Below are 7,766 nucleotides of genomic sequence, written 5' to 3'. Positions count from 1 at the left end.
AAAAAAAAAAAAAACCATAAAGGACTCTAGAGACTTCATGACTGAAGAATTTAGATATAATCAGGCTGAAATTAAAAATCAATTAAATGAGATGCAATCCAAACTGGAGGTCCTAATGACAAGAGTTAACGAGGTAGAAGAAAGAGTGAGCTACAGAGAAGACAAGTTGATGGTAAGTAAGGAAGCTGAGGAAAAAAGAGAAAAACAATCAAGAGACCATGAGGAAAAGCTAAGGGAAATAAATGAGAGCCTGAGAAGGAAGAATCTACATAGAATTGGAGTTCCAGAAGACGCTAAGAGGGAGAGACGGTGACAAAGTATATTTGAACAAATCATAGCTGAGAACTTCCCTAATTTGGGGAAGGAAATAGGCATTCAGATGCAGGAAGTAGAGAGGTCTCCTCGCAAAATCAGTAATAGCTGTTCAACACCTCAACATTTAATAGTGAAACTTACTAATTCCAAAGATAAAGAGAAAATCCTTAGAGCAGCAAGAGATAAGAGATCCCTAACTTATATGAGGAGAAATATCAGATTAACAGCAGACCTCTCCACAGAGACCTGGCAGGCCAGAAAGGGCTGGCAGGATATATTCCAGGTCCTAAATGAGAAGAACATGCAGCCAAGAATATTTTATCCAGCAAGGCTGTCATTCAGAATAGAGGGGAAATAAAGAGTTTCCAACATAGGCAGAAACTGAAAGAATATGACCACCAAACCAGCTCTGTAAGAAATATGAAGGGGGACCCTGTAAAAGAAAGAGGAAGCTCAAAGAAATAATCCCCCAAAACAGGGACTGAATAGGTATTATGATGACACTAAATTCATATCTTTCAATAGTTACTCTGAATGTGAATGTGCTAAATGATTCCAACAAAAGACAGTATATCAGACTGGATTTAAAAAGCAAGACCCATCTATTTGCTGTCTACAAGAGATTCATTTTATACCTAAGGATACCTCTAGCCTGAAAATGAAAGGGTGGAGAACCATTTACCATTCAAATGCTCCTCAAAAGAAAGCAGGGGTAGCAATCTTCATATCAGATAAATTAAAGTTTATCCCAAAGTCTGTCGTAAGACATGAAGAGGGACACTATATCATTCTTAAAGGGTCTATCCAACAAGAAGACCTAACAATCATGAATATTTATGCCCCTAATGTGGGAGCTGCCAAGTATATCAATCAATAACAAAGTAAAGACATGCTTAGATAATAATACACTAATAGTAGGAGACTTCAACACAGCACTTTCTGCAAATGACAGATATTCTAAGCACAACATCACCAAAGAAACAAGGGCCTTAAATAATACACTGGACCAAATAGATTTCACAGATATATACAGAACTTTGCATCCGAAAGCAACTGAATACACATTCTTTTCAAGTGCAAATGGAACTTTCTCCAGAATAAACCACATACTGAGTCACAAATCAGGTGTCAACTGATACCAAAAGATTGGGGTTGTCCCCTGCATATTTTCAGACCATAATGCTTTGAAACTAGAACTCAATCACTAGAAGAAATTTGAAAGAAACTAAAACACATGGAAGTTAAAGAGCATCCTACTAAGAGATGAAGGGGTCAACCAGGAAATTAGAGAAGAATTAAAAGATTCATGGAAACGAATGAAAATGAAGATACAACTGTTCAAAATCTTTGGGATACAGGAAAAGTGGTCCTAAGAGGGAAGTACATTGCAATACAAGCCTCCCTCAAAAAACTGGAAAAAACTCAAATACACAAGCTAACCTTGAACCTAAAGGAACTGGAGAAAGAACAGGAAGTAAAACCTACACTAGGCAGAAGAAGGGAGATAATAAAGCTTCAAGCAGAACTCAACAAAATAGAGACAAGAAGAACTGTAGAACAGATCAACAAAACCAGAAGTTGGTTCTTTGAAAAATTAAGAAGATAGATAAGCCCCTAGCCATCCTTATTAAAAAGAAAAAAGACTCAATAAAACCATGAATGAAAGAGGAGAGATCACAACTAATACCAAGGAAATACAAATGATTTTAAAAATGTATTATGAGCAGCTATATGCCAACAAATTAGGCAGTCTAGAAGAAATAGATGCATTTGTGGAAAACCACAAATTACCGAAACTAGAACAGAAAGAAATAGAAAATCTGAACAGGCCAATAACCAGGGAGGAAATTGAAGCAGTCATCAAAAACCTCCCAAGACACAAAAGTCCAGGGCCAGATGGCTTCCAAGGGGAATTCTATCAAACGTTTAAAGAAGAAACAATACCTATTCTACTAAAGCTGTTTATAGAAAAATAGAAAAGGATGGAATACTTCCAAATTCGTTCTGTGAGGCCAGCATCACCTTAATTCCAAAACCAGACAAAGACACCAACAAAAAGGAGAATTATAGACCAATATTATATACCAATGAACACAGATGCAAAAACTCAAAAATATAGTAAGCAATAGGATCCAAAAGTACATTAAATAGAATATTCACCATGACCAAGTGGGACTTATCCCCAGGATGCAAGGTTGGTTCAACACTCGTAAAACAATCAGTGTGATAGATCACATCAGCAAGAGAAAAAACAAGAACGATATGATCCTCTAAATAGATGCAGACAAAGCATTTGACAAAATACATCATCCATTCCAGATCAAAACTCTTCAGCCTGTAGGGATAGAGGGAATATTCCTCGGTATCTTAAAAGCCATCTATGAAAAGCCCACAGCAAATATCATTCTCAATGGGAAAAAAACGGGGGCCTTCCCCCCAAGATTAGGAACACAACAGAGATGTCCACCCTTACCACTGTTATTCAACATAGTACTAGAAGTCCTAACCTCAGCCATCAGACAACAAAAAGAAGTAAAATGTATTCAAATTGGCAAAGAAGAAGTCAAACTCTCCCTCTTCACAGATGACATGATACTGTATATAGAAAACCCAAAAGACTCCACACTAAGATTGCTAGAAATCATCCAGCAATTCAGCAATGTGGCAGGATACAAAATCAATGCACAGAAATCAGTGGCATTTCTATACACTAACAATGAGACTGAAGAAAGAGAAATTAAGGAGTCAATCCCATTTACAATTGAACCGAAAAGCCGAAGATACCTAGGAATAAACCTAACCAAAGAGGTAAAGGATCTATACCCTAAAAACCACAGAACACTTCTGAAAGAAATTAAGGAAGACACAAAGAGATGGAAAAATATTCCATGCTCATGGATTGGAAGAATTAATATTGTGAAAATGTCAATGCTACCCAGGGCAATTTACATGTTCAATGCAATCTCTATCAAAATACCATGGACTTTCTTCACAGAATTGGAACAAATAATCTTAAGATTTGTGTAGAATCAGAAAAGACCCCGAATAGCCAGGGCAATATTGAAAAAGAAAACCAGAGCCAGGGGCATCACAATGCTGGCTTTCAAGTTGTACTACAAAGCTGTGATCATCAAGACAGTGTGGCACTGGCACAAAACCAGACACATAGATCAGTGGAACAGAATAGAGAATCCAGAAATGGGCCCTCAACTCTCTGGTCAACTAATATTCAACAAAGCAGGAAAAAATATCTGCTGGAAAAGGGATAGTTTCTTCAATAAATGGTGCTGGGAAAATTGGACAGCCACATGCATAAGAATGAAACTTGACCATTCTCTTATACCTAACACAAAGATAAACTCAAAATGGTTGAAAGATCTAAATGTAAGACAAGAATCCATCAAAATCCTAGAGAAGAACATAGGCAACACCCTTTTTGAACTTGGCCACAGTAACTTCTTGCAAGATACATCTAGGAAGGCAAAGGAAACAAGCAAAAATGAACTATTGGGGCTTAATCAGGATAAAAAGCTTCTGCACAGGAAAAAAGAGTCAACAAAACTAAAAGACAACCTACAGAGTGGGAGAAGATATTTGCAAATGACCTATCAGTTAAAGGGCTTGTATCCAAAATCTATAAAGAATTTATCAAACTCAACACCCAACAAGGAAAAAACACAATCAGAAAATGGGCAGAATACACGAACAGAAATTTCACCAAAGAAGACATACACGTGGCCAACAAGCACATGAGAAAATGCTCCGCATCACTTGCCATCAGGGAAATAAAAATCAAAACCACAATGAGATACCACCTCATACCAGTGAGAATAGCTCAAATTAACAAGACAGGAAACAACAAATGTTGGAAAGGATGTGGAGAAAGGGGAACCCTCTTGCACTGTTGGTGGGAATGTGAACTGGTACAGCCACTCTGGAAAACTGTGTGGAGGTTCCTCAAAGAGTTAAAAATAGACCTGCCCTAAGACCCAGCAATTGGACTGCTGGGGATTTACCCCAAAGATATAGCTGCAGTGAAACACTGGGACATCTGCACCCCAATGCCCACAATGGCCAATGGGAATATAATAGTGGAAGAAATTATAAGGGAAAGGAGGGAAAATGAGTGGGAAAAATTAGAGATGGTGACAAAACATCAGAGACTTCTAACTCTGGGAAATAAACGGTAGCAGAAGGGGAGGTGGATGGGGGGATGGGGTAGCTAGATGATGGGCACTGAGGAGGGCATTGATGGGATAAGTCAAACTTCACTAAAAATAAATAAATAAATACAAATCAGAACCACACACATACACACACACAAATCCTATTTAAGCCCATCTAATAAGTAAAAATTAAAAAGTCTAAAAATGTCAAAAGTTAGCAATATTTAAAGCAACAGAAATGTACACACTGCTGGTGGAGGTGTGAATTTGTGTGACTGCTTTGGGAAACGATTCAGCATTACTGCATACTTGTGTATTATATATACACATATCCCACAATCCTAAGTATCTATGTACAGTTTTCTCTTGGCAAGCTACAGCAAGATACCTGTATAGTAACTCATAATAACATTTTTTGTAATGGGGGAATAAAGGAAACCAGTCCCATTAGTCATACCAGTAGCTAGGGAGACAAATTGGAGAATTTTTAATCAATAAAATGCTGTAGAAATAATATTAGCAATAGGAACTAATTATAGGTATCCCCATCAATACAGATAAATCTCGACTGCCCTCCAAATCCCACTGCACCCATTGCAGCAACCACGATGCCCAAAGAAAAGAAGCAACATCAGCATCAGCCACCACCACCGCAGCAGCCCCCACTGACAGAGCAGGAGAAGACTGGAGATGAGGAGGATGGGAGTCCCATTGGACCACCCAGCCTTCTGGGCCCTCCTACCATGGCCAATGGAAAGCCTGGTGACCCCAAGTCAGCTCTTCACAGAGGTCCTCCAGGATGGAGGGGACCAATGATTCCACCATTGCTGAGCCTCCCACCTCCTCCAGGGGCAGAGGCCCAATTCAGGGAGGCCTGGGCCCCAGGTGCGGCCCATATGGTCGTGACTGGTGGGGGGCCAATACTGAACCTCGTTTTCCTGCACCAGGCCATGGAGGTCCTCCAGAGGAGGCTTTCACAAAGAGCAGAGAAATCCCCGAAGGCTCAAAGGTTGGTCTCTTATCAAAAATACCTGCCTGCCCAAGGATGGCCCCCAAGTTATGGAAGACAAATCCAACTGCCCTGTCTGCCAACACTTTGCCAAAAAGGGCCACTGTCAATATGAGGACTCTATGCCTTCTACCACCCAGGCGTCAATGGACCTCCTCTGTGACATTGTGCCTTTCCATCCAGGCTGGAAGGAGCCCTCTGATCTAGTGGCCATATATTTCCCTGTGGCCCTGTGATGGCTACTATGAGGCTGTTCCACCTACCACCCTCAGTGACACCCACCCCCATCTGCCACCTCCCCCATTTGGGGTCCAGAGTTGTGTTTCATCACTGGTGCCCAACATGTGGGCTTTCTTCTGATCCAGCCTCCAGAGACTCACCTTCAGGACCCCACCTTTGCTCTCTTCAACTGTCTTCTGGATCCTCTTCCCCTTTGCCGATTGACTGCTGGACAGGAAACCTCTTTGGTCCTGTTTCTTGTGCATCTGTCCACCCAGCCCTTGGTACTGCCCTCAATTCCTAAGAGCCATGGAGCAGTTTCCTATCATTTCCTTCTTCTAGCTGCTTGTTTTAAGTCTTTTTATGTGACAAACCCTACCCCCCAAAGTTGCCAGTTGCTGTGAAACTCACCAGGTTGACCTGGGGTCAAGTACAGATGACTGGTGCAGAGTTACTCCCTGAAAGGCCACTCTCCCTGCTTTTGGATTTTGTAGATACTGCATCAGTAGCATGATCTCCACCACTCTGGTCTGTAATCACTGTGCTTTGTGAAACTGTGCATCCCCTCATACATAGCCTTTCTCAGTGTCCGTGGCATCATTGTGACTTCCCAACACTAGAGTAAGTTTTTCCACCAACATGAGTGAGGCTTTTGATGCCCTCTAGACTTTCCACACCTCCCAACATAGGAGAATTGTGAAACTTTCCACAAGACTGCCTCCCTGGTCTCCCCATTCTCCTGGTGTCCGTTTTTCTGGGTTTGATACAAGCCCATGAAATGTCCTCTAAAGCCTCTTATAGGCTATTCAATCTTCTCTCCAGCCCACTTTAGTTAGAGTACGTCTTTGTGAGGCCACCAACCCTTTCCTCTGAATTCTGTGAATCTCCACCTGGCCTACTCTTGGGTGAAACCTGGACAGTACTGTTGCCCTTATCTAACCTTCTTCCCTACATCCTTGGCACTTGTTGTTTTCTGTGAAAACGGCAGTGAATAAGTTCGGTTTTGCACTGGCCCTCAGGAAATGGGTCAGGACTTGTGTGGGCAAGAGGGAAGGATGAGAGCCCTTGGAGAACTGAGAATGAATTTTTTTTTCTTTTTAACATTTTTTATATTAGTAATAAATTCAGTGGAAACAAGCAAAAAAAAAAAGAGAGAGAGAGAGAGAGAGATAAATCTCCAAAAACAACAAAACTCATTGAACTACAAGTCAAGAGGACTACATATGGTATTTCTTATACATAAAATTCAAAACCTGTAACATTCAACCACTAACTTTTATATATTTAAACAAAACAAAAGAATAGCAATTCAAAATTAGGCATTATTAGCTTCCTCTGAAAGGCCAGCACCTTCAAAAGTCCTGAAATATTCCATATCTCTTTTTTTAAGATTTTGTTTATTTATGAGAGGCAGTGACATAGGCAGAGGGGGGGCAGCTTCCCTTCAGGGGAGCCTGATGCAGGACTCGATCCCAGGACCCCAGGATCATGACCTGAGCTGAAGGCAGATGCTCAACCACTGAGCCACTCAGGTGTCCCAACATTCCATATCTTAAACTAAGTAGTATGTGTGTTATGGTGTTACTCTTAATATTTTCCATATATATAGTAGTATTCCTTTGTACCTGCTCAGTATTTAATAAAAATAATTTATATGGCATTAATAACACTTAGCTACCCTACATGTTGAGATATGGTGGTATTGTCTGACGATGTTGAAATGTTGTAATCTGTTAATTTAATCATATGTAAAAATGATTAATATATAAAAACACACATCTCATGTTAGATGTACAATACAAATAATGTGTCTCATCATTTGTAATGATTAGACCATGAGCCGGGAGAGCTTTGCTCAGGAAATGGAAGAATGGATTAAAAGAGAAGAGAGGCCCATTTATTAGAGAAATGAAATGTGAACACAAGAGACAACTCTAGAGAAATGCACTGAGTTCTGGAATAGTTAGAGGTGCTGTGCTCTAGAAGGGTGAGAAGAACCAACTCAGATGAAAAACCAGCCACTCAGGAAATGCCCCAGCTTTGCTCTCATGGCAACC

General features: G+C 40.4%; 1 pseudogene; it reads left to right on the top strand.

Moving 5' to 3' along the window:
- The first annotated feature begins 5,089 nt into the window (after window positions 1–5,089).
- On the top strand, window positions 5,090–5,653 carry LOC112932419 (proline-rich protein 3 pseudogene; annotated as a pseudogene).
- The last annotated feature ends 2,113 nt before the right edge of the window (window positions 5,654–7,766 follow it).

Source organism: Vulpes vulpes, chromosome 12, assembly GCF_048418805.1.
Source record: "Vulpes vulpes isolate BD-2025 chromosome 12, VulVul3, whole genome shotgun sequence".
In the NCBI taxonomy this organism is placed as follows: Eukaryota; Metazoa; Chordata; class Mammalia; order Carnivora; family Canidae; genus Vulpes; species Vulpes vulpes.
Note: the sequence above shows the minus strand (reverse complement) of the source record. Positions and strands in the feature narration are given on the sequence as shown.